This window comes from Bos javanicus, unplaced genomic scaffold (genome assembly GCF_032452875.1).
Source record: "Bos javanicus breed banteng unplaced genomic scaffold, ARS-OSU_banteng_1.0 tig00001600_1, whole genome shotgun sequence".
NCBI classification, from domain to species: domain Eukaryota; kingdom Metazoa; phylum Chordata; class Mammalia; order Artiodactyla; family Bovidae; genus Bos; species Bos javanicus.
Genome location: NW_026893620.1, coordinates 1,013,541 through 1,040,658, shown reverse-complemented (window position 1 = coordinate 1,040,658; position 27,118 = coordinate 1,013,541). Strand labels below are relative to the sequence as shown.

The window sequence follows — 27,118 nt, the reverse complement described above, 5'->3', positions numbered from 1 at the left end:
ACAAATTGAAGCATGGCAAAGGCTAACAGAGTTTTTCTAAGAGAACGTGCTGGTTATAGCAAACACTCTCTTCCAACAACACAGGAGAAAACTCTACACATAGACATCACCAGATGGTCAATACTGAAATCAGATTGATTATATTCTTTGCAACCAAAGATGAAAAAGCTCTATACAGTCAGCAAAAACAAGACCAGGAGCTGACTGTGGCTCAGATCGTGAACTCCCTATTGCAAAACTCAGGCTTAAATTGAAGAAAGTAGGGAAAACCACACGCTATTCCGATATGACCTAAAACAAATCCCTTACAAATTATACAGTAGAAGTGACAAGCAGATTCAAGGGATTAGTTATGATAGACAAAAGTGCCTGAAGATCTATGGACAGAGGTTTGTAACACTCTACAGGAGGTGGTAACAAAACCATCCTCAAGAAAAAGAAATGGAACAAGTCAAAATGGTTGTCTGAGAAGGCCTTACAAGTAGCTGAAGAAAGAAGAGAAGCTAAAGGCAAAGGAGTAAAGGAGATATACCCATCTCAATGCAGAGTTCCAAAGAATAGCACAGAGGGATAAGAAAGCCTTCCTAAGTGATCAATGCAAAAACATAGAGGAAAACAATAGAAAAGGAAAGATCAGAGATCTCTTCAATAAAACTAGAAATACCAAGAGAGCATTCCTTCAAGGATGGGCACAATAAAGGGCAGAAATTGTATGGATCTAACAGAAGCAGAAGATATTAAGAAGCAGTGGCAAGAACACATGGAAGAACTATAAAAAAAAAAAAAAATCTTAATAACCCAAATAGCTACAATGGTGTGATCACTCACTTAGAGACAGACATCCTGGAACATAAAGTCAAGTGGACCTTAGAAAGCATCATGATGAAGAAACCTAGTGGAGGTGACAGAATTCTAGCTGGTCTATTTCAAATCCTAAAAGATGATGCTGTGAAAGTGCTGCACTCAATATGCTAGCAAATTTGGAAAACTCAGCAGTGGCCACAGGACTGGAAAAGGTCACTTTTCATTCCCATCCCAAAGAAAGGCAGTGCCAAAGAATATTCAAATTACCACACAATTGCACTCATTTCACATGCTAGCAAGGTAATGCTCAAAATCCTTCACTCTAGGCTTCAATAGTACGTGAATCAAGAACTTCCAAGTGTATAAACTGTATTTAGAAAAGCTAGAGGAACGGGAGATCAAATTGTGAACATCCACTGGATCATCGAAAAAGCAACAGAATTCCAGAAAAACATCTGCTTCATTGACTACACTACAGCCTTTGACTGTGTGGGTCACAGCAAACTGAAGAAAATTCTTAAAGAGATAGGAATACCAGGCCACTTTACCTGCCTCCTGTGAAACCTGTATGCAGGTCAAGGAGCAACAGTTGGAACCAGACATGGAACAACTGGTTCCAAACAACTGGTTCCAAACAATTTGGACTGCTTCCAAATTGGGAAAGGAGTACATCAAGACTATATATTGTCACCTTGCTTATTTGACTTATATGCAGAGTACATCATGCGAAAAGCTGGGCTGGATGAAGCACAAGCTGGCATCAATATTGCTGGGAGAAATATTAGTAACATCAGATATGCATCTGACACCACGCTAATGGTAGAAAGTGAAGAGGAACTAAAGAGCCTCTTGATAAAAGTGAAAGAGGGGTGTGAAAAAACTGGCTTAAAACTCAACATTCAAGAAACTAAGATCATGCCATCCTGTCTCATCACTTCATTGCAGTAGATGGGGAAACAGTGGAAACAATGACAGACTTTATTTCCAAAATCACTGCAGATGGTGACTGCAGCCATGAAATTAAAAGATGCTTGCTCCTGGGAAGAGGAGCTATAACAAACCTAGACAGAATATTAAAAAGCTGAGACATCACTTTGCTGACAAAGTCCATGTAGTCAAGCCTATGGTTTTCCCAGTACCAATGTGAGAATTAGACCATAAAGAAGGCTGGGCACTGAAGAACTGATGCTTTAGAACTGTGGTTCTGGAGAAGATTGTTGAGAGTCCCTTAGACAGCAAGGAGATCAAACCAGTCAATCCTAAAGGAAATCAACCCAAATTTTCCTTGGAAGGACTGATGATGAAGCTGAAGCTCCAGTACTTTGGCCACCTGATATGAAGAGATGACTCATTGGAAAACACCCTGATCCTAGGAAAGATGGAAGGCAGGTGGATAAGGGTACAAAAGTGGACAAGATGGTTGGATGGCATCACCAATTTAATGGACCTGAGTCTGAGCAAACTCCAAGCAATAGTGAAGAACTGAAAACACTGGTGTGCTGCTGTCCATGGGTTTGCAAAGTGTTGGGCACGACTCAGTGACTGGATGACAATAACCTGTATCCATATGCTTCGGGAAATAAGATGTTGTATTTTATTTTTCATGTGTTTTCATTCACTACAATGCATTTATGACACTGAAGAAAATGCACTTGATTGGTCCACTATTTGTAGGATTAAACTTGGGAAAGAACCATCATCAGAATGGGCTCCAGGATTACTAATGTATAAGCGGCAGTTTGTCATTGCTTGAACTTGCATATATTAAACTTTAGAAAATAGTAAAGGGCCAATAAGCTTATATCTTCAGAGAACCAGATTTTCTGTAAAATTTTTGGAAGTGTTTCTCTAGTGCACCAACTCCTATGCAAAATATACTTTGGGAAACTTGACTCAACCATAAAGATCCTTTTAACTTTTATGTTTAAGTTACATTGGGAGAAATAGCTTCACTTTTTGAGAGACTTCCTTAACTAACCCCTAGGTGGGGTTTCTGGCGGATATCCTGTAATGGGAATGGGGGACACTGAGATCTTTCTGTTCCGACTTGACTCCACCATCTTTCTCCGTGAACACTCATTGGAAGGAGCTCTCCCCATCACCTGGCTGTACATGTAAGATACATAAGAAGTCCTGAGGATGTCATAATGTCCAAGAGGGTTGGCTACTTCAGTAGCAGTTTGCTTTGAAAAATGTCATTCTTTCTGTATCCACAGGTGCAACTTAAAGAATCCATCGAAGGTCTTCCTGCTAAAATGAATACTGAATTAGCAGAATCTGGCTTGAACTTGAGTGCTGGTCAGAAACAACTGGTATGCCTTGCCAGGGCTCTTCTCAGGAAGAATCAGATATTGATTCTTGACAAAGCCACATCATATGTGGATCCAAGGTATGGAGCTGAGCCCCAGGAAATCTTGAATCTGACTTGTAAATGTGGTAAATGGAAAACATTTAATGAATCTTCGAAATGTTTCTAAGTGCTCGCTTGGCCTCATGGATATCTGTTGATAATATTAATTTCAGAAAACAAAGGATAAAAACAAGACATGTTATATGGTGTCAATGTTGTTATGAGGCATCATAAGAGAGCTGAATTCCTAAATCCAGCTCCTGATAGCTTCAAGCAGTTTGGAGGGAAGACTAATTTTCCATCATTTTATGAAAAATAGTAAATTTCTAAGTAGACTTTTTATACTTAGTTTTTTAGGAACAAGACTATATGTTAAAGTATTGATTTTTAAAAACATTGTAAAAATATCATAGGATATTTTTAAGTCTTAAATCTGGTTTTCCTGTCTTTACTGAACTAAATCAACTTCTTTGTTTCTAGAACTGATAAGTTCATACAAAAAAGAATTCGTGAGAGATTTGCCCAGTGCACTGTGCTGACCATTGCACACAGGTTGAGCAACATTATTGACTGTGAATGGATAATGGTAAGACCCTCACCATTTTAGCTGTTTCCATTTATGTTCAATTTTCAGTGTATCCTTCTGTGTAAAATTTGATAGAAACCTCCATTAATTTTTCTCTTAGTTTCTTCTCTCATTCCTGAAAATTACTCAAGTACTTAACTATACTTTTAGAATATACTATTAAATAATATATCCAATAATCTTATATTTTCATATTAAAAGTTTATTTGAGTTGTCATTTCTTTATGATAGCCAACTTAAAACATTCCAAACCCAAATTATAGCTCCATATTTTAGTGGGGTAGAACACAGTCATTTTCACTGTGTCATAGTTGTTTCAGCATTTTTGGAGTCCCTTATTAAAAAAAATAATAATAACTCGAATTTACACTGCCAGGAAGTTGATGGCTAAAGTTGTAGACTTTCTCAGTAGTCCATGAGAAGAAACGGCCTAATGAGAAAAACAGTATTTTTTAACTGAAAGGATTTAATACAAGAGATGTATTACATAGGGATTAGAGGGCTAGAAAAGTGAAACACTGGGGTAATGATTTTAGAAAGCAGCTACCATATCCTAGGACAGATCTCCAGACCTGAGAACTAGGAAGAGAGGCCCCGAAGGATCGATGTTCAGACCTCTGAGGAGAGGTCACTGCCTGGTTGCTGGTCATATTTGTGAGGGGGCAGGATAGGGCTGGTTCTCCAGGTGCTAATAGTCGGGAGCTGAAGTCAGGTCCCAGGGCTGAGGTGCCGCTAGTAGCAGAATCAGGTAGCACATTAGCTGTGTTTCCCACCTTCAGTCTCCCTCTAGTGCCCGCTTCTGGCAGAACGTAACAAAGGCCACCTGGCAAAAGAGTGAACTGTTGCAGTGACTTGTAGAGACCCAGCTTCTGCATCACAGATGAGAGTTTGGAAAGAAAGGCAAATCAGGGATGAGAGACTAACTAAACAACCAGAGAGTCTCTTAACAATAGCTCTGTTCTGTACACACGGCAAGTTCCAGGCTTTGGTCTCTGGATATCTGTCTAGTATATTCCTTCCAGGTTTGGTTGGCTCTTTCTTCTTTAGTAATTTAATATTTCCTTCCCTAGCTTTATTTCTTTCCTCCATCTATTCCTTTTCTCTCTCATTAATTTTATCTCTTTCCTTGTCTATTCCCTCTGTGGCTTGCTCAGTTTCAATAAATGAGGAATGAGATGTGGGTTTATAACATAAGAAAAGCATTCCTCAAAGGAAAAACTTTGGCAGCAAATAATCTCAGGGAATGCAGAACACTTGAAGGTATTTTGATGGTCCATACAAAATAAGTAATAATCACTAATGAGGGGTCAATAATACCCACAGTTCCTTATGTCTAAGGATAATAGTACCATCTCTTTTGACTTCTTGGGCAGCTTCTGGAATATCACCTCCTGTCCTTACTTCACATGCTTTGTCAGATGGGATCATCAGTGGAGCATTGAGAAGATACCAGGCTGTCAGCACTAAGGCAGTGCCCGTAGCCTCACTCCCCAAGCTGGACGTGCCTCCCTCTGGGGAGGCAGACAACAGGAGTGGGGCATCCCCAACCAAAAGGATACTCTAGGCTCCAAGCAGTGTGTCTGGTCACCTGGACCAGACATCATGGTAGGAAGCAGGCTCTACCTGCAGACTTTCATGAGAAATGGGGTGGCATTCAAGATTGCCCAACAGTGACTCTTAATTTCTAGAAATGTTTTGTGTCAGGCATCCTTAGTCCTTCATTTTGTGTTCTTGAATGCTAATTGGAAAAGTACACTTTTTTAAAATTTATTTTTATTTATTTATTTTATATATAAATTTATTTATTTTAACTGGAGGTTAATTACTTTACAATATTTATTGGTTTTGCCATACATCAACATGAATCCGCCACAGGTACACAAGTTTTTATGTGTCACTTTGTTGTTCTTACCTCTCAACATTGTATTTCAAAACTGTCCTGCAACACACCATTTTTCCATAACAAATAAATAATGCTGTGAAATGTACCTGTTTCAAGCCCTTTGTCAGGCTTTAGATATAGCAGCAGAAAGATGGCTCGATCTCCAGCTCAGTTAAGGGTCTGTTCAATTAATTTCTTTGTTCCTAAATGTACCCTGAATATTTATTTTTGGTTTTTGGTATTACAGCATTAATGACATTCATGGTAACAGATTCTTTTATTATCTAATTCTTAGATGTACTGTCAGCTTGAAATGTGTGGTTGGTTAGGGAAACAGAAGAAGGCAGAATTTGGAGGACATGTCGCCTGGTCAGTCCTAAAGTGTTGTCACTCAGCACCTGATCTGCAGATGTGAACATCTATACCCTCTCAACCAGTCAACTTTCTTGATATTATCAAAGTACATTCATTTTTTAAATGCTTTACTTACTGGTTTGTTGTTCAGTCACTCAGTCATGTCCAGCTCTTTGCAACCCCATGGACTGCAGCATGCCAGGCTTCCCTGTCTTTTGCTATCTCCCAGAGCTCACTCAAACTCATGTTCATTGAGTCAGTGATCCCATCCAACCATCTCATCCTTCTGCAATCCCCTTCTCCTCCTTCTCCCAATATTTCCCATCATCAGGGTCTTTTCCAGTGAGTTGGCTCTTTGCATCAGGTGGCCAAAGTATTGGGGCTTTAGTTGCAGCATCAGTCCTTCCAGTGAATATTCAAGATTGATTTCCTTTGGGATTGACTGGTTTGATCTCTTGCAGTCCAGGAAACTCTCAAGAGTCTTCTCCAGCACCACAGTTCAAAAGCATCAATTCTTAGACTGGCACCCAGGCTTATTTATGGTCCAACTCTCACATCCATACATGACTTCTGGAAAAACCATAGCTTTGACTATATGGGCCTTTGTCAGCAAAGCAATGTCTCTACTTTTTAATACACTGTCTAGGTTTGTCATAACTTTTCTTCCAAGGAGCAAGTATCTTTTACTTACCAATATCTCCTGGTAAATTTCTATAACCTCAATTTTTTCTCTCTTGGTCAATGTCTATGAACAAACCTTTAAAGTAGTTTCATGAAGCAGCGCACTGCCCGTCCCTCCCCAACTTTCTAGTTTTGTCCCACTCTGCTCACCCTCCTTCCTTTACAGCTAAAACCACACTGATGGTCTTTCAGTTCTCCAGATTCAATCTTCACTCTCTTAGAACGCACCCTCTCTAGACTGTTGGCTTAGTCTAAGGTGCCTGCAGTGGAAATGGTGAGATGGTGGGACCTGGGCTAGATAAGGAAGTGGAGCCAAGTGGACTGTGTGATGGATTGAACGTGGGATCTAAGAGCAGAGAGAGAGATTGACGCTGGTTTCTGGGTACAGAGACTGAGCATCTGGGTGAGTAGGGAAGACAGAGGGAGAAGGGAGATGCTAGGGTTCTCTTTGGAGCCTGTCACCTTTGTGATGAATGACCTTATTTCTAGGAAAGGATCTTACCCTTCACTGTGGAGCTGCTCTTCCCACTCCTGTGTTGGGAGACCTTCAGTGTAGGACTCCCTGGTTGCGTTCATCATTGATGTCACAGGGAGGTCCCACCAGGAGATGCAAGCTTGGCCTTGTGTTCACATCTCAGTCTGAGCTGGTTGTGGTTGCTGACTCCTCTGGTAGGAATAACAGGATTAGACCTCAGGGCACCAAGAGACAGGCATCCCCCAGCTTCAGGGTTGGGGATTGTCCTCTGTGCTCCATTCACCCCAGCTGTAAAGCTTATATGTTATTCTAGGGCTTCTAATTCGGAGAAGGCAATGGCACCCCACTCCACTACTCTTGCCTGGAAAATCCCATGGATGGAGGAGCCTGGTGGGCTGCAGTCCATCGGGTCGCTAAGAGTTGGACACAACTGAGCTACTTCACTTTCACTTTTCACTTTCATGAACTGGAGAAGGAAATGGCAACCCACTCCAGTGTTCTTGCCTGGAGAATCCCAGGGATGGGGGACCCTGGTGGGCTGCCATCTATGGGGTCGCACAGAGTCGGACACGACTGAAGCGACTTAGCAGCAGCAGCAGCAGAGCTTCTAATTACCAGTTGGCTTTCAATGTAGCAAAAACATCACAAGTAATGCTCTGTCTCAAACCTTCAATTTTTGAGGCAATCTTATTTTTATTGCTTGCTTTAGAACTATAGACATACCTTGTTTTATTGTGCTTCCCAGATACTGCATTTTTTACAAATTGAGAGCTTGTCATAAACCTGCATTGAGGAAGTCTATAGGCACCATTTTTCCATCAGCATCTGCTTATTCCATGTTTCTGTGTCACCTTTTGGTAATTTTCACAATATATCAGACATTTTCACTATCATTGCAGTTGCTTTGGTGATCTGTAACATCAATGATCTTTGATATTGCTACTATGACTTACTGAAGTCTCTGATGATGGTTAATATTTTTTAGCAATGCCTCATTTTTAAGGTAAGGTCTGTACATTTTTTTTTTTCAGACATAATGCTATTGCACACATGCTTGGGTATAGTATAGTGTAAACATAATTTCTATATGCCCTGGAAAACCAGAAAATTCATGTGACTCACTTTACTGTGATGTTCATTATATTCTGGAATTCTGAAACTGAACCCACAATAGCTCTGAGGGATGACTGTACCTGTTTCCTTTCTGGAAAGCAAGTGATTGTCTGTTCTGAAAGCTTTAAGGACATAAAGACAAGTCAATCTGCTGCAAAGCCTGATGCTTCATAGGGCGGGCTGCCAGCCTGGGGGAGGGGCTTGGAGAAATGACAGATGCTGACGAAGGAAGGGCATAACCAACAGTGCTGTCACCATAAAGTCCTGTCACTGCAAGTGTTAAGGTGTAATAATTACATATTGTTGCACGATGAATACTTCTGCACAAAAATAGGTGGATATTTTCTTTTATTCTGTTTTTTAAAATGATGAGCCTAACTCATAAAAATATATTGTTGTTACAAAAAAAAAGGCAATAAATGTGCAAGAGATTTTTTAAAATCTCATAAAGGGAAGATTACAAAATATACACCACCAGAATGTAACAGTTGTATAGTGCTATAATATTATTTGGATAAAATTAGAACTATTACTAGTTTAATAATTAGTCTTATGCAAAACAGAGTATTTCATCAGCAGAATTCTTATAGCAACAATATATTCTTAAAATCCCCATGTCATTAATTAATTTTCTTTTTTAATATAAATTTATTTATTTACAATATTGCAATTAGCCTCAAATTAAAATAATTAATTTTCTATATCATAGTTTAATAGCTGCCTAAAATTTCATCTTAGAGATCAAGTATAATTAATCTGAAACTTTGACATAATATGGGCTTCCCTGGCAGCTCAGACTGTTAAGAATCTGCCTGCAGTGCAGGGGACCCAAGTTTGATCCCTGGGTCAGGAAGATCCCTTGCAGGTGGGAAGGGCTACCCACTCCAGTATTCTTGCCTGGAGAATTTCATGGACAGAGGAACCTAACAGGCTACAGCCCATGGGGTCCCAAAGAGTTGGACATGACTGAGCAACTAACACTTTCAATTTAGAGATTATATATTTTTCAAATTGTCACTTTTATTCAAAAATCTTGAAATAATTAGATGGATATGGTTTTGCTTAGTGTAAGTGAACAAGAGAAAAGGCTTGTTGGGAAACAATTGTGATCCAGTTAATGGCTTTGTGTATGTGTTGGCTCTCTGAAATGATTTACCCTGTTTTGGTTCATTAAACCAAACCATTAATGTTTCAGAATTTTATTTTACAAATAAATTCTCTTAATTTTAAGTATCTTAAAGATATCATAACAGCATCTAAGTTATGACTAAACATAAAACTCATAACAGCAACTAAGTTAATCTTCCGCATTTGCTCCGAAATAGTGGATCAAGACAGACAAATTAGAAATCTTTTTTCTCCTTAGACTCACTACTGTCTCTACATTAGAGAGTTCTTCCTATAGATTTTAGGATTAGCTGGGTGCTTGTGACCTGCTTTCTCTGCAGCCAATAGCACAGATGTTGCCTCCAATTCCTGCCCACTGCAGTTTTCATATCACCTGAATTCTCCCTAGAACCATGAACAAAGAAGCATGTGACAATCTGTACTTGCGTTAACAGTATTGTCAGTGGTCAACATTTTCACTGTCTCTAATTTCAAAGAATTAGAGAATTCTTTGGAAACGAATGATGAAGAACCAAAACCAGGAACAGGAAACTCAGATTCCACCTCTTTTGTTTATAGTCAGTCTTATGATGTTGTTTTTTATGTTTCTTCCTCAACACAAACCTCTTCTCAGTAGAATTTTTCCCAGAGAAGTCAAAACCAGAAACTGTTGTAACATCCCCACCTGAGAAGCACAAAACAGCTCATGCCTAACTAGAGTTTTACTTAAATTCTGTTTTTCACCTTCATGGAACATTTCTTTCAGAAGCCTGCTGTTGCTGCTAAGTCGCTTCAGTCATGTCCAGCTCTGTGTGACCTCATAGATGGCAGCCCACCAGGCTCCCCCATCCCTGGGATTCTCCAGGCAAGAACACTGGAGTAAGGTTGCCATTTCCTTCTCCAGTTCATGAAAGTGAAAAGTGAAAGTGAAGTCGCTCAGTTGTGTCCGACTCTTAGGGACCCCATGGACTGCAGCCTACCAGGCTCCTCCCTCCATCCATGGGATTTTCCAGGCAAGAGTACTACATGGCTGCAACTAGAATATTTCAGAAAAGGAAACTCCTTCAAAAACTCCAAAAGATTTCATTCAAGTTTTCAAAGGAAAATAACTAATGCCAATGTAGAAAGCACAGTTGGGGAGAAGAGATACTTTAAGAGGGGGGTGCTTATGTGCAAAGGCAGCAGATTTGGGAAAGTGACTGCGGAGGTGACCGTGAGCCAGCCTTCATCATCCCCCTGGTGAAAGACTAATTTTTTTTTTTAACTTTACAATATTGTATTGGTTTTGCCATATATCAACGTGAGTCCGCCACAGGTATACACGTGTTCCCCATCCTGAATCCTTCTCCCTCCTCCCTCCCTGTACCATCCCTCTGGGTCGTCCCAGTGCACCAGCCCCAAGCATTCAGTATCATGCATCGAACCTGGACTGGAGACTCGTTTCATATATGATATTATACATGTTTCAATGGCATTCTCCCAAATCATCCCACCCTCTCCCACAGAGTCCAAAAGACTGTTCTATACATCAGTGTCTCTTTTGCTGTCTCGTATACAGGGTTATTGTTACCATCTTTCTAAATTCCATATATATGCGTTAGTATACTGTATTGGTGTTTTTCTTTCTGGCTTACTTCACTCTGTATAATAGGCTCCAGTTTCATCCACCTCATTAGAACTGATTCAAATGTATTCTTTTTAATGGCTGAGTAATACTCCATTGTGTATATGTACCACAGCTTTCTTGTCCATTCATCTGCTGATGGACATCTAGGTTGCTTCCATGTCCTGGCTATTATAAACAGTGCTGTGATGAACATTGGGGTACACGTGTCTCTTTCAATTCTGGTTTCCTCAGTGTGTATGCCCAGTAGTGGGATTTCTGGGTCATAAGGCAGTTCTATTTCCAGTTTTTTAAGGAATCTCCACACTGTTCTCCATAGTGGCTGTACTAGTTTGCACTCCCACCAACAGTGTAAGAGGGTTCCCTTTTCTCCACACCCTCTCCAGCATTTATTGCTTGTAGACTTTTGGATCGCAGCCATCCTGACTGGCGTGAAATGGTACCTCATAGTGGTTTTGATTTGCATTTCTCTGAGAATGAGTGATGTTGAGCATCTTTTCATGTGTTTGTTAGCCATCTGTATTCTAATTTATTATTTCAAGATCTAAGAAAGGATTTTGAGTTAATACTGGCCACATTGCCCTGTCACTGAGAAAATCACCGGCACCCATTATATCAATGAGGGACCCACTATGCAAGTTTGGACAGCTGTCCCTGTGTCATCACCTGGCAACCAGAAACAGAGATATGACACAGACCTTCCCCTTGCAACTCTACTTGTCGATAAGTGGGGCTCTATCTCTATTGTTGTCATCATTTCTTATCAGGCTTTAACTCCATCCTCTCCTGCCCCCCACCTCTCTGTGCACTCGCCCACCTCTCCTTGCATTCCTCTTTTTCACTGATGGCATCTTGCTAATGAAGTGGATCAAGTTATCTTGCAGTGAGTCCATTTAATTTTTCTGTCTAGACAGTTACCAGGAATATCTACACATAAACAGGTTTGATAAACACGTCTTCATTGCGCTTATGTAACTCACTTATCCAACATAATGTGCTTTTACTTAACCTACTAGAGCTTGAAAGTAATTCAAGGTTGGGTTCCTGGAGAGATCCTGGGGTTCAAGGATTATTATCACACCAATTTGAATGTGTGATTTAGTTTATAGTTTAACTTGTGTTACAGAAAGTGCGGGTACATAGTGGGAAATTATATGAGATTTTTCTTATAAGGGATGTTAAAAACCCAAAACTATACCTATTTTTCTGTACATAAAGATAATTTAGATTTGCTTTATGTTTATTTTTTCTGAAATATCTAGAATCTTTAATCAAGCCAGCAAATGTGAAGGCTAACTTGGTAAAATTCTGTTTCCAGCCATTTTTTTCAGTCTATGTCCCATCTTAGCTCTTGCAGCCCCTAAGTTTAAGTTGCCTTTTAAGGTTAATTAGATCCAATTACTTTTGCTTTTATTTCTTTTGCTTTGGGAGACTGATCTAAGAAAATATTGTGACTTATGTCAAAGAGTTCTCTGCCTGTGTTTTCCTTTTGTTTTATAGTACCCAGTCTTATCTTAGGTCTTTAAACTATTTTGAGTTTATTTTTATGTATGGTATGAGGCAGGATTCTAATTTCACTCATTTCTACCTGTGGAGCTTTCCCAGTACTATCTAGCAAAGAGACTGTCTTTTCTTTAATATATATTCTTACCTAATCTTTCATAGATTAATTGAACATAGATATTTGGAGACCTGTGTTTTAAAACTGCAGTTTTTCTTCTTCTACATCAGGAGGAGCAGTTATTTTCTATTATGCTATGTTTAAGTAAAATTGCACATTCAGGGCATCTAAATTGGCAGGTCCAATTGGCATATAGAAAATACATTATGAGGATGAGACATTCAATTATTCTTGGACTCTTCTGAGAAAGCTGCTCTTAACAATGATTTAGAGTATAAACAAAAGATTAATAGGAAAATGCCCTTTGTGAGACTTAAAAAAATGTTTCCAATTAAATAAAAAGGAAGAAGTTGACTACAATACCTATATGTGGAAAAAATAACTTCTCTTCTTTTTTTTTTTAAATAGCTTTATTAATTTATTTTTGGCTGTGCTGAGTCTTCATTGCTGTGTGGGCTTTTCTCTAGTGGCAGCAAATGTGCAGAATTCTTGCAGAGGCTTCTGTTGTTGTGGAGCACAGGCTCTAGGTGCTCAGGCTTCAATAGTTGTAACATGTGGGCTCAGTAATTGTGGTGCATGAACTTATTTGCTCCACAGCATGTGGGGTCTTCCCGGACTAGGGATCAAACCTGTGACTCCTGCATTGGCAGGTGGATTCTTTTACCACTGAGCCACCAGGTAGGCCCATACCACATACATTTACTCTAAATATGACCTAAATGAAGAACTAAATTCCACTTAACATCAGAACTGTTTTTGTAGTTCTGTTATTTGGGTCAATTGTTTCAGGTACTTTTTGTCTTCCATATGCATTAACCAAGGTCACTCATAGGTAGAAAGGCAGAGTTAAGAGCCCCTTCTTCTCCCTTTCAATGTCCAACTAACAGGTTTATTAATGAACAATAAAAGGGATGAAAGGCAGCTAGCTTAAGAAAGAGAAAGAAGCAAATAAAGGTAATTTATGAAAACAGATTCAGATCCTAGGCAGTTAATGTTGGTCTGCCCCATGTGCTGTGCAGGCTGTGATTACTTCAATATGGAGCTCAATTTCTTATTTGCTTTTATTGCCTTATCCCAAAAGAAAACTTGATTTCTAGAAATTCCTTCTGTGTGGAGCAGTTCTAGAAAAGCTGCTTATACAGCAGCTCTTTTTGCCAGCCTTCCACTCTCATAATAAACTACAGCCACAGCCAATTTCAAGAAGCATCTTAATCTCTTGTACAAGGGATTCTGCCCCTCTTGTTTTTGTTCAGTCACTTAGTCTCTCAGTTTCCGACCCTTTGTGACCCCATGGATTGCAGGACTCCAGGTTTCCCTGTCCTTCACTACTTACTAGAGTTTGCTGAAACTCATGTCCATTGAGTCGGTGATGCCATCCAACCATCTCGTCCTCTTCCGTCCCCTTCTCATCCTGCCTTCAAACTTTCCCAGCATCAGGGTCTTTTGCAGTGAGTCAGCTCTTCCCATCAGGTGGCCAAAGTAATGGAGCTTCAGTTTCAGCATTAGTCCTTCCAGTAGGGGCTGACATAATCCAGGACCCTAATGAAATTCCGGAAGCATTTACTTTTTTTCCCCCAAATATTGCTCAGATTGTCAAATCAACTTGACAGGTAATTTGTTGTCCAGGACACTGCCATGTGGTTTGTATGATGTCAACCTACTTTTTAAATAAATGCAGTCTGATTTTCTTGAATCAAGACATTTCCCAACTCTGTGTATCTGTATAAATAGCCCTCAAAGCTCAGAGTCTGAGAGCTAAAAGCACTAACTAATGACAACACCCCAAATGCCCTGGGCAGAATATAAAATGCTACAGACTGTCCAGTTCCAGTAATCATATTCTAAAATTTTCATTTTCTTCCTTTCGTATAACCATATAATAATGAAAGGTCAGGCGGGGCCTTTGTCTCCCTAATAAAACAGAGTAATCAAACCATTTAAATATCAGTCCTACCACCCAAATTCTCCCTGACCTGCCCCCTTTTGAAATATTGTCTGAATTATGTTACTGGGAGATACTCTGTGCTAATGGATTTCTTTCTGCTGTTAACAGGTTTTGGATTCAGGGACACGGAAAGAATATAATCCTCTATATAATTTGCTGCGAAATAGAAACAGCCTATTTTACAAGATGGTGCAACAACTGGGTGAGGCGAAGGCTGCTGTCCTCAGTAAAATGGCAAAATAGGTGAGGCTGTTGCGGGAAGCTGTAATTAAAATTCGCCTCCAGGATTCACTATTCTCAGGATCTCCACCAAGGGTCTGGGAACAAGCACTCTGTGTTCTTTTCAATAGAAGCCTCCAGAGAGGAAGCTTCATGACTGGGTCTTTGACAACACATGGCAGGTGGAAGGCAGGTCTGCTGAGAATCTGCAGCAGTGCTGGGGGTGGGGTTGGGATGTGTGAATCCTTCTGTGTGCACACACCTGTGCCTGAGACAGAGGTTTTGGATTCAACTTTTCACATTTTTGTACTTTGAGTTGAGATTCTCATGGAACACTGAACACCCTGATTTTGAAGACCCTTTACATTCATTCTGATTGGTGTTCAGCACATTTGTGATACAAGTTCTGTTGAGGAACATCCAGGAAATTTGAGAGTTTAAGGGGAAAAATCTTGGAATATTTTGATTCTAGGAAGATCTTCCAGAGAAAGGTGTAGGTCTCTTCTGTTTCCTAGTCTGTAAAGAAAATTCTTACCTGAAATTATCACTTTCTCCCTAATTCTTTGTTGTTTAGAGTTAGGTCCATTTACGCCCCCCTCCACGTTTCCTCTACCTTCTGGACGATGAAATTGTCATCAGGACAAATCAAGAACTCACAATACCTTCACACTCTATACTGAATGGTGCCTGAAGGTTTACAGAGCACTTTCTCAGAGATGAGATGTGTGAGGCACTAAGCACTGTGTGTGGTGTGAGGAAGGGGCTCAGTGAGTAACATTCAGGTCACGTGGTATCTTCCTAACAGAGGTGTAGTGGTAACCAAGGTCTGGCTTAAGAGACTTAGCCACTGTCATGCAGCCATCTGCAAGTCTTTCTGGGACCAGGTGGGAGTGGGATTGGGGTTGATGGGAAGACAGAGGGAGGGAAGGAAGGTCTGGTGTTCTTGTCCCTTAACATGTGTGACTCAGGGTGGGATGTGGCTTCCCTATGGAAAGTTTATCTCTGGGTGTTAAATTATCTTTATATGTCCCCTTCTTCACACTTTTATGCCTTTCCCAGATTTTCACTTGTAAACAGAATAAGATTATTTGTATAATATTTAAAATGCCTTAAAGAAAACATGTCCCAGTATCTTAAATACTTGTATATGAAAGATTTATCTAAAATGTGGCCTGAGTTCATCACTGTCTCCTCTCAATCCTCTGTAGAAATGAGGAAATGCAGAGCAGGACCTTCCGCTGCTCATCAGGTAGGAGACTTCCTGGGTCCCAGAGCTGGCTGAAGAGTTGGCAGAGTTAGAGTTCAGGCTTAGGTTCTGGAAGAAGGAAGTCTCTGTTCGGAACTTTTCATAAGTACTTACATTGTGTGCAAATGTTGAGAAGCTGAACAAGGAACTCTGTATTTTTTTTTATGCCTGAAATTCACAGAGTACTTTTATCCACTAGAGTGTCTCCCAGTCAGGCCATCCCTCCTGACACCTCGAGAGCCAGGAATCTCCCAAACCCTTTTGGTCTTTTGACCTTAGGCATTTCACATCAAAAAGTAGTGTTCCCACCTGTATGTCAAAGTCTTCATTTTAAAACTATATCATCATAACATTGAGTAATGAGAAAAGGAACACAGAATTTTAGATTGGTCCAGATAATAAGATAATAGGATTCAACCCTCTCTTTGTACAGGTGAGGAAACTAAGGTGCTTTAGAAGGAAGGTGGCCCTATGTATGTAACTGGTGTTAAGCTAGTGCAGCAGACACAGAATTAGAAATTTGGTCTTTTAGTAAATATTTTAAATCAAGTGTAACATACATAATGAAGCAGACATAGGTCATAGAATTAGAAATCTTGTGATTCCTGGCCTAGTAATCCTGCACCTACTCTAACAATATTAATGGTAAGTTACATTTGTGTAGTTCTTCATAATTTATTTTATATAGTTCTCACATGTATGATTTCACTTACTGTCCTGATGGTCCATTTTTATCCCATGTCATGGATGAAGAGAGTGCATTCAGAGTTCACTGAAGGTCACTGAGCTGGTTCAGGGAGCACAGAGGGGGAATTGTTGGGGAGGCTGGGTGCTGTCCTAGGTATTGCGTTCTCTGTAGAGCCTGAGAACACTGCTCCTGTCACCTGGTAGCCAAGGTAGGGCCAGTCACCGAAGTTCATGGTGACAGAACCTCACTCTTGGATTTCAGTCCTGCCACTGGCTCAGATCACCTCTACAGAATGAAATACATTTCTTAATTCTCATCCCATCTTGACATTACTTCTGCATACTCTGCATCCTCTTAGGAGGAGAAGCTGTCAGATTATCAGTTTTTTTAATGTGCAAGCATCAGATATCAATGCATTGTTCAGAGCTATAAAATGGGGAGCATTAGCCTAAGTCATAAGGTTTTCACTAATAGAACAGAATTCATTCATCTGAAAAGAAAACCCAATATCTGGGAGAAGGTGCTTCCACATCACAGTTTGTTGAACTCATTCAACAAACAAGTGATAGCTCAGGTGAGATGACACTGTCTGATTGATCCTTTTGGATGATCCATGAAATAGAGAAAGTCCCTTTTAGATACATTAAAGCTAAAGGGGGCAGTAGTTTGCTAGGGCTGCCATACAAAAACCAAAGAGTAGGTGACTTATAAAACAGAAACTTATATCCTCACAGCCCTGGAGGTTGGAAGTCTGAGGTCAAGGTGTCAGCAGGGTTGGTTTCCTCTGGGGTCTCGCTCCTTGCCTTGTAGACACCATCTTCCCTCTGTGTCTCACATGCTCTTCCCTTTGTGTGAGCCTGTGTCCTGGTCTCTTCTTATGAAAACTCCAGTCTGTTAGATTAGGACCCACTTGTATGATTTCATTTTAACTTTATTCCCTCTTTAAAAATGCTGTCTCCAAATACAGTCAAATTAAGTGGTACTGGGGGGTTTAGGACTTCAACAGGTAAAATTGGAGGTGAGAGCATAACAGGCAGGAAGACCAGGGGGCTCCAAATGGAGGGAGTAGGTTGCAAGTGTCAGACATTTTTTATCTCTCTCTCAAGCTACAGGAGGAAACAAATACTAGTGATATATTTTTTCCCCTTCTCTACACAAATTTATATCCACAGAAAAAGAAATGCAAAAAGGTAAATGGGTGTCTGAGGAGGCCTTACAAATAGCTGAGAAAAGAGAAGCTAAAGGCAAAGGGAAAAAGGAAAGATATACCCATTTGAATGCAGAGTTCCAAAGAATAGAAAGGAAAGATAAGAAAGCCTTCCTCAGTGATCAGTGCAAAGAAATAGAGGAAAACAATAGAATGGGAAAGCTGAGATCTCTTCAAGAAAATTAGAGATACCAAGGTTGTCTTTCATGCAAAGATAGGCTCCATAAAGGACAGAAATGGTATGGACCTAACAGAGCAGAAGATATTAAGAAGAAGTGGCAAGAATACAGAGAACTATACAAAAAAGATATTCAACACCAAGATAATCACAATGGTGTGATCACTGACCTAGAGCCAGACATCCTGGAATATGAAGTCAAGTGGGCCTTAGGAAGAATCACTACTAACAAAACTAGTGGAGGTGATGGAATTCCAGTTGAGCTAATTCAAATCCTAAAAGATGATGCTGTGAAAGGGCTGCAATCAATATCCCAGCAAATTTGGAAAACTCAGCAGTGGCCACAGGACTGGTAAAGATCAGTTTTCATTCCAATCCCAAAGAAAGGCAATGCCAAAGAATGCTCAAACTACTGCACAATTGCACTCATCTCACAGGCTAGCAAAGTAGTGCTCAAAATTCTCCAAGCTGGGCTTCAACAGTATGTGAACCGTGAACTCCCAGATGTTTATTTAAGCAGCTGGATTTAGAAAAGGCATAGGAACCAGAGATCAAATTGCCAACATCTGCTGGATCATCAAAAAAGCAAGAGAGTTCCAGGAAAACATCTACTTCTGCTTTACTGACTATGCCAAAGCCTTTGACTCTGTGGATCACAACAAACTGTGGAAAATCCTTCAAGTGATGGGAATACCAGACCACCTGATCTGCCTCCTGAGAAATCTATATGCAGGTCAGGAAGCAGCAGTAAAAACTGGACATGAAACAACAGGCTGGTTCTAATTTGGGAAAGGACTACATCAAAGGTATATATTGCCATGCTGCTTATTTAACTTATATGCAGAGTATGTCATGAGAAGCGCTGGGCTGGATGAAGCACAAGCTGGAATCAAGATTGACAGGAGAAATATCAATCACTTCAGATATGCAGATGACACCATCCTTATGGAAGACAGTGAAGAACTAAAGAGCCTCTTGATGAAAGTGAAATAGGAGAGCTAAAAAGTTGGCTTAAAGCTCAACATTCAGAAAATGAAGATCATGGCATCTGGTCCCATCAATTCATGGCAAATAGATGGGGAAACAGTGGAAACAATGATAGGCTTTATTTTTTGTGGCTCCAAAATCACTGTAGATGGTGACTGCAGCCATGAAATTAAAAGACACTTGCTCCTTGGAAGAAAAGTTATGACCAACCTAGACAGCACATTAAAAAGCAAAGACATTGCTTTGCCAACAAAGGTCCATCTAGTCAAAGCTATGATTTTTCCAGTAATCATTTATGGATGTGAGAGATGGACAATAAAGAAAACTGAGCACTGAAGAATTGATGCTTTTGAACTGTGGTGTTGGAGAAGACTCTTGAGAGTCCCTGGGACAGCAAGGAGATCAAACCAGTCAATCCTAAAGGAAATCAGTCCTGAATATTCATTTGAAGGACTAATGCTGAAGGTGAAACTCCAATATTTTGGCCTCCTGATGTGAAGAACTGACCCATTTGAAAAGGCCCTGATGCTGGCAATTATTGAAGGCAGGAGGAGAAGGGGACAACAGAGGATAAGATGGTTTGATGGCATCAATGACTCAATGGGCATGAGTTTGAGTAAGCTCTGGGAATTGGTGGTGGACAGGGAACCCTGGTGTACTGCAGTCCATGGGGACGCAAAGAGTAGGATAGGACTGAGCGACTGAACTGAACTGATACAAATTTAAAAAGAGGTTTCTTTTAAAATTCTGTGTTGCCATAAGGATACCTGGTTCCACCTGAACTTAACTTTCTCAAACCTTGAGCTAACCAAAGCATTTTTCTTATGGAAATATTTGTCTTAAACTATGCAAATGAACTATGTATTTACCCTAGACTCTGTCTTCAAGTGGGTTCCCCCTAAGACTCAGAATTGACATGACAAACCAGTATGTTTTACTCATGCAAATATTCTCTTAAATTATGTCAATGAGACTGTATTTGCTTAGAAACCTGCCTTTCTTCAAGATTCATGTCAATCATTTCATGGCCAGGGACAACTCACCTTATGTCAATGTTATCTCAAAATGTACATTGTTTGTGAGGGGCCTGGTGCCAATCTCTAAGTTCTGAGACATTTCCTTTCTCTAATTAGCAGACTGTTAGTAGCTATATGGATCTTCCCTGTAGCTCAGATGGTAAAGAATCTGCCTGCAATGCAGGAGACCTGGGTTAGATCCCTGGGTTGGAAAGATCCTCTGGAAAAGGGAATGGCAATCCACTCCAGTATTCTTGCATGGAGAACCCCATGGTCAGAGGAGACTGGCAGGCTGCAGTTCATGTGGTTGCAAAGAGTCGGACACAACTGACCGACTAACACTGCTACTACTAGTAGCTATATAACATCCACCTAAAGACTAGCAGGGGGCAGTCTTTCTGCCCCCTTCTGATGTCTATGTCAGAAGCTTTCTCTATCTCTTTTATTTTTTTATACTTTAATAAAACTTTATTACATAAAAGCTCTGAATGACTAAGCCTCATCACTAGCCCCAGATTGAATTCTTCTCCTCTGGATGCCAAGAATCGCAGTGTCTTTCATGATTCAGCAACAGCCTTTCAGAAGGGACACAGTTCAGCTCCAAGAATAAATACCTATCATCGATTCTGTTCTGTGATGAAGCAGATCTGATTGAGGTTTTTTGAAGTTTCTTTGTTCCTAGGGTGTAACAGAGGTGTCATTTTGTCTATTCATGACATCACCTAATACAGCACAGTCAGTTCAGTTCATTCGCTCAGTCGTGTCCGACTCTTTGCGACCCCAAGAATCGCAGCAGGCCAGGCCACCCTGTCCATCACCAACTCCCAGAGTTCACTCAGACTCATGTCCATCGAGTCAGTGATGCCATCCAGCCATTTCATCCTCTGTCGTCCCTTTCTCCTCCTGCCTCCAATCCCTCCCAGAATCAGAGTCTTTTCCAATGAGTCAACTCTTCGCATGAGGCGGCCAAAGTACTGGAGTTTCAGCTTTAGCATCATTACTTCCAAAGAAACCCCAGGGCTGATCTCCTTCAGAAAGGACTGGTTGGATCTCCTTGCAGTCCAAGGGACTCTCAAGAGTCTTCTCCAACACCACAGTTCAAAAGCATCAATTCTTCAGCACTCAGCCTTCTTCACAGTCCAACTCTCACATCCATACATGACCACAGGAAAAACCATAGCCTTGACTAGACGAACCTTTGTTGACAAAGTAATGTCTCTGCTTTTGAATATGCTATCTAGGTTGGTCAGAACTTTCCTTCCAAGGAGTAAGCGTCTTTTAATTTCATGGCTGCAGTCACCATCTGCAGTGATTTTGGAGCCCCCCAAAATAAAGTCTGACACTGTTTCCACTGTTTCCCCATCTATTTCCCATGAAGTGATGGGACTGGAAGACATGATCTTCATTTTCTGAATGTTGAGCTTTAAGCCAACTTTTTCACTCTCTACTTTCACTTTCATCAAGAGGCTTTTTAGCTCCTCTTCACTTTCTTCCATAAGGGTAGTGTCATCTGCATATCTGAGGTTATTGATATTTCTCCTGGCAATCTTGATTCCAGCTTGTGTTTCTTCCAGTCCAGTGTTTCTCATGTTGTACTCTGCATATAGGTTAAATAAGCAGGGTGGCAATATACAGCCTTGATGTACTCCTTTTCCTATTTGGAACCAGTCTGTTGTTCCATGTCCAGTTCTAACTGTTGCTTCCTGACCTGCATACAAATTTCTCAAGAGGCAGATCAGGTGTTCTTGTATTCCCATCTCTTTCAGAATTTTCCACAGTTTAGTGTGATCCACACAGTCAAAAAAAATTTGGCATACTCAATAAAGCATAAATAGGTGATTTTATGGAACTCTCTTGCTTTTTCCATGATCCAGCGGATGTTGGCAATTTGATCTCTGGTTGCCCTGCCTTTTCTAAAACCAGCTTGAACATCAGGAAGTTCACAGTTCACATATTGCTGAAGTCTGGCTTGGAGAATTTTGAGCATTACTTTACTAGCATGTGAGATGAGTGCAATTGTGGGGTAGTTTGAGCATTCTTTGTCATTGCCTTTCTTTGGGATTGGAATGAAAACTGACCTTTTCCAGTCCTGTGGCCACTGCTGAGTTTTCTAAATGTGCTGGCATATTAAGTGGAGCACTTTCACAGCATCATCTTTTAGGATTTGAATTAGCTCAACTGGAATTCCATCACCTCCACTAGCTTTGTTCATAGTGATGCTTCCTAAGGTCCACTTGACTTCACATTCCAGGGTGTCTGGCTCTATGTCAGAGATCACACCATCGTGATTATCTGGGTCGTGAAGATCTTTTTTGTACAGTTCTTCTGTGTATTCTTGCCACCTCTTCTTAATATCTTCTGCTTCTGTTAAGTCCATAGTGTTTCTGTCCTTTATTGAGCCCATCTTTGCATGAAATGTTCCCTTGGTATCTCTAATTTTCTTGAAGAGATCTCTAGTCTTTCCCATTCTGTTGTTTTCCTCTATTTCTTTGCATTGATCACTGAAGAAGGCTTTCTTATCTCTTCTTGCTATTCTTTGGAACTCTGCATTCAGATGCTTGTATCTTTCCTTTTCTCCTTTGCTTTTCACTTCTCTTCTTTTCAGAGCTATTTGTAAGGCCTCCCCAAACAGCCATTTTGATTTTTGCATTTCTTTTCCATGGGTATGGTCTTGATCCCTGTCTCCTCTACGATGTCACAAACCTCATTCCATAGTTCATCAGGCACTCTATCTATCAGATCTAGGCCCTTAAATCTATTTCTCACTTCCACTGTATAATCATAAGAGATTTGATTTGGGTCATATCTGAATGCTCTAGTGGTTTTCCCTACTTCCTTCAATTTCAGTCTGAATTTGGCAATAAGGATTTCCTGATCTGAGCCACAGTCAGCTCCTTGTCTTGTTTTTATTGACTGTATAGAGCTTCTCCATCTTTGGCTGCAAAGAATATAATCAATCTGATTTCGGTGTTGACCATCTGGTGATGTCCATGTGTAGAGTCTTCTCTTGTGTTGTTAGAAGAGAATGTTTGTTATGACCAGTGCAGGAGTTATAAAATTCTCATATCTTATTTCCAGGAGCCTGTACCCATTTGAATAGATGGAAGCGGCACTTAGCATCCATGTGGCCATGTGTCCCCCAAGGTTTCTGAGCCACAGGTCTTCACCTGTGTGTAGAGCAAGATTACAGCCCTGCTGGCTTCTTCACACTTATCACAGGGATCAGATGAGAGAGCACATGCTTAAGTGCTTGAAGAATATAGATCATTTTATGGTATAAAAGTGGGGTCATTTTGTAAAAGGCTGTAGGTAGAAACCTTGCCTCCCAATAATAAAACAAATATACCCATAGTTCTTCTAGGTCGCTTTTAAGACTCTAAATCAGGGGTGCCCAACTGCTGAAGATCCTTTGCCATATTCAGTTCAGGTATTTCAGACCATGAAGCAACGTCCTTTTCAGTTAAAAGTTGCTAAAAACAATATTTTCTTTATAAAAAATTGTATGGAGAAGAGTTATAGAGAAAGGAACCAGATGATTTTGGAAAGAATATTAAGCAGTAGAAAATGAAATTAATTTTCCTTTGTTCCTTTAACTGTTTTTAGTTTCACCAAAAGAGTACATAAATCTATAGTCACAAAATATGTCAAGGTTAATAAAATGGAGGAGGGTGATGATAGGCAATTAACCAACCGCCCCCCTTCCCCTGCCCGACTCCCACCAAAGGCTTTATTTTTAAATTCCATTACAATGGAAATAGCCTCAGATTTCAGCCAGTGGGCCCAATCATTCTTGGAGGGTTTATTTTTCTCCTTAAGTGACATTTAAATATATAGCATTTCATATGCAGAGCAGGTTATGTTAGTAACAAGAGAGTAAGAAAGTACAGTTACTATGAAGGTAGCTGTCCTAGTGTTTTTCTGTTTCCTGTGTGAAATTCATTCTCTGTCATGATAACTTTGTTTACAGCACCCAAAATGCACTGGCAGGCAGGTTTTATAAAAGAGACCTGGGATCATATGAGTCAGACAGGACTGAGCAACTAAAATGAACTGAACTGAAGCAATCCAGTTTGTGAAACAAGTCAGCCTCTGATAGACGATACATTTTTTGTTTTAAAGACTCAAATGAAACTTTCACATTCTTCTTTGAGGAAAGAGTTTCACTTGAAGTTGTTTTTTGCCCAAACATGTTCAGAGAAGGTTTCACAAGCCCTGACATTATTTTATTTTGTTATGTGCATCTGTAAAGAACCGAGATACAACACAGATACTAAGAACTGATGATTGTGGAACTTGACAGCACTTCCTTTCCTTTGTGTTCTGATTATACACTGAGAAACCAGTATCTCTTCCAGTTCAGCTAGAATCTGGTAGAATTCAAGAGCTCAAAGGTCTGGCAGAGATCTGTCCTATTGTTGGGTATCATCTTATATTTTAGAGAAGTCTCTTGGTTGAGTCATTGTTAAAGCATTTGCTTTTCTTTTCATTCTTGGAACCCACTATCCACAGGTCACATTTCTATAGGACTATAACTGCTTTGCCACACAAATTAAACACCAGGATATTTCATACATAGATGCCAGTGTTTCAGTGCCTGTCAATCAGAGTTTATAAAATATAAACATAACAACCTGATACTAACATCCAAATTTGTTGTGCTCCTTTTATGTGTGAAAATAACAAACCCTGTTCAGATGTTAGATTTCCTATCCTCTTTGTTACCCTGTTTTTAATTTATTTCAGGGAATAAAATGATTTTGCATGTCAATTTACTGTAGTGATAAAGCATATCTGTGAATCAGAATGATCAGAAATCTAGTAGATCTACAGGTTATTTGGCATTACGTCCAGCCCCACTGAGGGTTTTAATGGGGCTGCTTCCTCCATAGAATAAATATAACCCTGGTTTTCTAAAACTGTCTCCAATAGTAATATGATTGCTTCACATTTAGAAGGAAACCTAGAAATGTGTTGCCTTAGGAGGAGCACTTTAAAACTTTTAAACATGTTGTTTTTGTCTTTTTCTCCCTCAGGTGTACTTCAAAAGGAGATAGCAAAATATTACTCACAGTGATGATGTGGTTATGAATGTTTCCAGTGGACAGCCCTCAGCCTTCACAATTTTTGAGTCAACACTGTGATTCTCCCATGAGTTCATGTCTATTCCAAAGGCCTTTTTCCAATAGGTTTTGCACTGCATAAACTATATTCTACTTGTTTTACACCAGCAACAAATATTTACACATTACAAAATGGGAGATCTCCAACCTCAGTGATTTCAATCTCTTGAAAAAGGATTTATGATGTTTATTTAAATGTTATATTACTTGCTTTCTTATCCAAATCAGAGGTGCAGGCCACCAACAATAGCCGTTTCCCAGGTTTTGTGTCTTGAGAGACTCCAGAGCCAAACTCATTTTCTAAGATTTGAGACAAAGTTGTCATAGGTGTTTTTGTTTTTCACTGTTTCCAGAATTACATATTACTTTCCAGGTATATCAGGGATTCTGTTTACTTGAAGACTGTGTGAAGTTGCTGTTTTGTGTCACCACTTCCTTTAACATGACTAGGATCCATTTTTCCACCAAAAGACCTCTGGTTAAAATACTATAGAGAAAACTGATAGGAAAATGTACAATATACTATAATTTAAGTGAAAGAAAGTGAAAGTGAAGTCCTCAGTTGTGTCTGACTCTTTGCGACCCTGTGGACTATAGCCCACCAGGCTCCTCTGTCCATGGGATTCTCCAGGCAAGAATACTGGAGTGGGTTGCCATGCCCTCCTCCAGGGAATCTTCCCAACCCAGGGATCGAACCCAGGTCTCGTGCATTGCAGGCAGAGGCTTTACCCTCTGAGCCACCAGGGAAGCCCTGGTATAAGCCTAGTTTAAGTAACAACAACAACAACAAATACTGAAGGACAATATTATATGTTCTAAAAGAGAAGGAAGAGAAAATATGCTTTCTCAAAATAGGAGCCCTTCTAAGGGATTTGCTAATGAAGGACAGACATGTGCTAGACTGTCTTCTAGATAGAGGATTTTAGGTTTTTTGTTTTTTGTTTTTTTTTTACATTACAAATGGTGGTAAAGTATATATAACATAAAATTTACCATATAACCATTTTTAGTCACATAATCCAGTGGCATTAATCACATTCACAGTGTTGTGTAGCTGCATTGTCTGGGTAACTTTTGGTAATTATGTTTTTTCCTATTCAGTGTGTTATTTTGCAGAGTCATTTTGATAAGTTATTTCCTGTGAGTTTTTCTTGATTGGCATAAATTTATTCACATAAAGATAAAAATTTATTTATCTTATATGTTTCATATCTGCAGCACCTCTAACTGTGTTCTTTTGGCTTTCTAATTTTCTTTTAACCTTCTTTTTATAAATAATCTTGCATAACTTTTTCCTGTTTTCAAAGAATCAACTTTCTGCTTGATTGATGCTCTCTTTTTCCCCTAGTTCATCATATGATTCTTTCCTTCAACTTTTCCTTAACTTTGAGGTTTTTCCTCTAAATTCTTAAATTGAAAAGAGATTAACATCATTATTTTTCTAATATAAATAAAGCTGACTTTTCCCCTAAGATCCACTTTAGCTGCAACCTGCAAGTTTTGGTATTCAACACCATTGATAGCCATAGTATTATCTATTTTCTAATTCCTAATTTCATCCATTAACTATATCTTTTACCAATGAGTTATTCATAAATATACTGGTCTCTAAATTTCAAATTTGAATGGACTTTTTAAATTAGATTCAGCCATGTGGGACTGCTAACATTCAGTCTTTTTTATAAGTGATAAAGTGGCAGTTTCATATGGTTCAACATATAGTTTTCTTTTGTTATTAACATATAACTTAATTTTACTTGGTCAGACAACATTAAGATTGTGAATTTTAAATCATAGGTAACCACATTCACACAAAAGTTCCTTGTTTCTACCATTTTGTGTTTTATTGAGGGGTTTTAAAATGTTATAAATACATGTATAACCAGTAATTTTCAATAAAAATCCTCCCCAAATA

At 39.6% G+C, this 27,118-nt stretch overlaps 1 long non-coding RNA gene across 1 annotated transcript; it reads left to right on the top strand.

The window, feature by feature from the left end:
- Window positions 1-27,118, top strand: LOC133243941 (uncharacterized). The gene is made up of 4 exons (XR_009735225.1): window positions 1-3,193; window positions 3,635-3,740; window positions 14,651-14,785; window positions 25,117-27,118. It is a non-coding gene; the product is annotated as an uncharacterized LOC133243941 (long non-coding RNA).